The sequence below is a fragment of the Lathyrus oleraceus genome, chromosome 6 (assembly GCF_024323335.1).
Source record: "Lathyrus oleraceus cultivar Zhongwan6 chromosome 6, CAAS_Psat_ZW6_1.0, whole genome shotgun sequence".
NCBI classification, from domain to species: Eukaryota; Viridiplantae; Streptophyta; class Magnoliopsida; order Fabales; family Fabaceae; genus Lathyrus; species Lathyrus oleraceus.
The window spans coordinates 154,251,560-154,256,167 of record NC_066584.1 but is presented as its reverse complement, the minus strand read 5'-3'; the positions used below and the strand labels follow the sequence as shown (position 1 = coordinate 154,256,167).

General features: G+C 37.2%; 1 non-coding gene across 1 annotated transcript; it reads right to left on the bottom strand.

Annotated features, from left to right (window-relative positions):
- Nucleotides 1-1,341: 1,341 nt before the first annotated feature.
- Nucleotides 1,342-1,448, bottom strand: LOC127099221 (small nucleolar RNA R71). Its single transcript, XR_007793751.1, has one exon. It is a non-coding gene; the product is annotated as a small nucleolar RNA R71 (small nucleolar RNA).
- Nucleotides 1,449-4,608: the final 3,160 nt, after the last annotated feature.

Here is a 4,608-nt window from a genome sequence, read left to right as displayed (position 1 = left end):
TATTGTTTACTATGACCATGTCCAACTAATCTACTAGTGTTGGAATGTGAGGACCGTAGATTTGACGGTACTCAGTCTGTTATTTCTTTAGGCTTACTATCAGGGTTGTTTTGGTTTTTATCTCAATTTTTCGGAAATTAAATTGGTCAGGTTACTACGAGAGTAGATTCGTAGATACGCTGCATAAGATTAAAAGCAGTTAGGTACCTAAGGTAAAATTATTAAGTTTTTGATTAATAAACACCGTGAGAGAACTAGAATTTGATATTTCTAGAAAGTGATTTTAAAACTATTTTCAGACTCCTTTATAAGTTTAGAATCCGGTTATCCGAGAGAAAGCCGAGAGCCCTTTAAAGTTAAATTTTCCAACCATAACCACTTTTTAACTAAGTAACATAATCTAATTTCTAAAATAGGTGGTCACTACTTTAATACAACACACACCGGGCACGTGAGAGAGGACGATATAATTTAGAGAGTAAAACCTGGTTCCGAATATGCTAGAGCGACAATTCCTTTTCAATTAATTCTTTTTCAAGGAAGAAAACATTTCCCCATAAGTAGTTATACTTAGGAATCATAAGAGTACTATTGATCGATGAAAGCCACATTCTGGTATTATATTTCTGAATTCATTCAAGTTTATTATTTTCACTTTGTTGTTCTTATTCTAACTCTTTGATAGATTGACCATTAGGTTTCTGTGGGTTCGACAACCTTTTATATTACTCTGATACACTCCGTATACTTGCGGAAAACACACATCAATTTTTTGGCGCCATTTTCGGGGACCAATTACGTCAAATATCAAAACCCTGTTGTTACACCATCTAGATTAAGGCACCCTTTTCCCGGTCAATGCGAAGGACTCGTAATACCGGAACTTTAGAAGACCCAATAGCTGAACCAGAAAGATATGTACGTGCATAACTTTTTCTCCAACGAATCAAAAGAGAAATGGCATAAGATCAAAACCGTAGGCCACTCAAGGATTTTGCCTTACCATCTAATGAAGAACCTAATTCAAGTATTGTTAACCCTGCAATCACAACTAATAACTTTGAATTGAAACCCGCGTTATTACAAATCGTACAACAAAACCAGTTTGTTGGTGTCCCAACAGAGAACCCAAACCAGCACCTAAAAGTGTTCATTCAACTAGCTGACACACTAAAAACGAAAAACGCTGCTTCTGAGGCGATACATTTACGTTTATTCCCTTTTTCCCTCAGAGACAGAGTGCGACCATGGTTAGATTCCCTCCCATTCAATTCAATAACTACTTGGAATGATCTGAAGAAAGTATTACTCTCTAGATACTTTCCACCAAGCAAGACCACTGTTTTGTGAAACCAAATTACTAGATTCACACAACAAGATGGTGAATCTCTTTTCGACGCTTGGGAGAGATACAAAGAACTATTAAGAGCTTGTCCACACCACGTATTAGAATAATGGTTGATCATTCATACGTTCCACAACAAACTTCTCTACAACACAAGGATGACTATCGACGTTGCCGCTGGCGATGCATTAATGAACAAACCATATCCTGAGGCATGCACAATCATAGAAGACATGGCTCAAAACCATTACCAATGGGGTTCTGAAAGAGCACAAGTAGAGAAGCAAGAAACAAAATGAGGTATATACGAAGTTAGCAGCCTATACCATATGAATGCCAAGATGGACGTCCTAAACCAAAAGTTTGAAAACTTAGTCATAAACCCTACAGCTACCGTAGCTGCAATGCAACCCGGATGTGAAATCCGTGGAACCCCGAGACATATCATTGTCGAGTGCAGTCTTCTAGCTGAACCAAGCCCATATCAGGTCAACTATGCCCAAGGAAACCCTTATTCAAACACTTACAACCTTGGATGGAGGAATAATACAAACTTCTCTTACAAGAACAATAACTATACTTTTCCTCAAAATAATGCACTTCGGAGATCACCAGGTTTCCAAGCCTAAAGACCAACTCAGCCTATACAAGCTACTCCTAAGAAATCAAACCTTGAAAAGATCATGGAAAATTTCATTTCAGATTAGAATCAACATAATGAGGAATTTATGAATCAAAACATTCATATTAGTGGGCTGATTACACAATTAGGTAACAAAGTCGATTATGTGGTAACCCACAATAAGATGTTGGAAACCTAAATCTCTCAAGTAGCACAACAACAAGCTGCTTAGGCTACACCAGGAGGATCATTTTCTGGACAACCTCAACCTAACCATAAGGTCCATGCTAATGCTATTTCACTGCGAAGTAGAACTACATATAATGAGCCTGTAGATCCTAGGTTGAACAAAAAGCCAGAGCCACCGAGAGGAAACATTATGACTACACCAGAAAAACAAGCAGTAGAAAAACCTGTAGAACTAGTGAAACAAAGAGAAGAATAAGTTAAAGATAAAGAAGCATTGATGATAGCCAAGTCTATGTACCACCTCCTTCTTATAAACCCCAAATTCCATATCCGCGAAGACTTAAACAAACCAAACAAGACACCCAATATAAAAAGTTTGTGAAGGTAATTGAAAACGTTCACGTCTAAATACCTTTCACTGAGGTTATTACCCAAATGCCATCATATGCTAAATTCCTAAGAGACACTTTAACAAAAAAGCGCAAGCTTGACGATCCCAAACCTTTAGAATGCAACGCAGCTATTGAGAACAAATTAGCCAAGAAGGAGAAAGATCCCAAAAGTTTTTCTATACCATGTGTTCTAGGAAGACATGTTATTGATAAAACACTACTGGATTTAGGTGCAATTGTAAGTTTGATGCCTTTAGCTATCTGCAATAGATTAAACCTAGGAGATATGCAGCCAACTAGGATGTCCCTTCAGCTGGTTGATTGATCTGTTAAGTACCCAATCAGTATATTAGAAGATATTCCAATTAGGATTGGTCAACTTTATATTCCGACCAAATTTGTCTTAATGGACATCAAAGAAGACAAAGATATCCCTATTCTTCTAGGTGACCTTTCTTATCAACTACTGGAGCGATAATAGATGTTAAAAGAGGAAAAATGACTTTCAAAGTAGGTGACGAGAAAGTCGAGTTTATCCTATCCAAATTTCTACAAGTGCATGCCATTGATGACTCATGTTGTGCCATCGACATTATTGATGAGTGTAACACCTCAAAATTTGCCCTCCTCTTCTTGGGACTAGTTTAGCACTTTGCATTTCATTTTTAGGGCATTAGGCATGGAATAGTGCATATCATGTGAAAATAAGAAAGTCATCCTCCAAAGTCTTTTCAGAAGATAAGAGGTTACATGATTCAAGCCTGAAGGTCTCTATAAATTGATGATCAACCATCTGAGGGTTTGCACTTCAATTAGGGTTTTCTGATCCTTCAAAGGTTTTGAGCATTATCTTGTTTACAAGGATATTTTACCATCATCATGGTTATGTCATCATCCAGGATTTCATTGTTCATGCTCAGGTTCCTCTGGATTAGGGTTTTGACCTCTGGTCGACCCTAATCAATGCCATTCTTTCAAACAGGGTTTCTCCAGGAGATGAGGTAGTTGCTGATGATGAAGATCACATGGTTATCATAATGAGTTTATATGAGATAGGGTTTCATTTCTGAGCCATTTCCCCAAGTGGTAGAGGCTCAAGCTGATCAGGGCATTGCAAGGTCATCTGAGGACCAAGAAGTCAATTGTGCAGTCAACTGAGGGCTTTGAGGTGGGGAAATGAGTTTCAACACCTCAATCATGTTCAAAAGAGGTTCATTTGTCATTTCAAACACCTATCTTGAAGATTTTGAAGTCAGACAAAAGTTTCCAAAAATGGAAAGTGACCTGTAATTTCAAGTTTCCAAAAATGGCAAGTTTTTTGGTTCACATTCTACTTGATTTTTCAACATCAAAGAAGCTTAAAATGGATTTTTGGTAAACATGAAAGTTGAAGATCTTTCTCTCCTTTTTTCAAAAAGTCCAATTTCATGATCATCTGATGAATGGTTGAGAAGTTATGGCCAAGTGATCACAAAGTGTACATGGAAGTTCAACATGACATAACTTTTGATCCAAAACTTCAAATTGGTCCACTCTTTTTGCAAAATGCTTGTATTGACCAATACTTTCCAAATCAAGCCTTGCCTTGCATGAAAGAAGATTACATGACCACTTGTTCATTCATGTTCATTTTGGAGGGAAATTTAGCAATTCAAATTTGGTTCAAGATGCAAGCAATTTAACCATTCCATGTTGATTATTGGATGTTTTTAAGTGAAATTGGACCCTTGCATGGCACTGTTCACGTGCACATGACCACATGATGTCACACTTTGCATTTTTTGCAAATACTCCATATTTCACTAATCCTAATTAACCATTGCCTAATTGTGATTACAGCATCATTAGTGGATGGTATATAAGCCTAATCGTAACAGAATTTGCTCATAACAACAATTCTAGATCTGAAAATTTCCATTCCCTCCATTTTTTTCTCTCACTTCAAATTTCAAATTTCTTCACACAAACCTTGATTCTCTTTGCATATTCTTACTCCTTGTGGAATTCTGAGCAAGGATCAACCATTATTCGTGGCAATTGAGCTGGTTTTGAAGCTATTC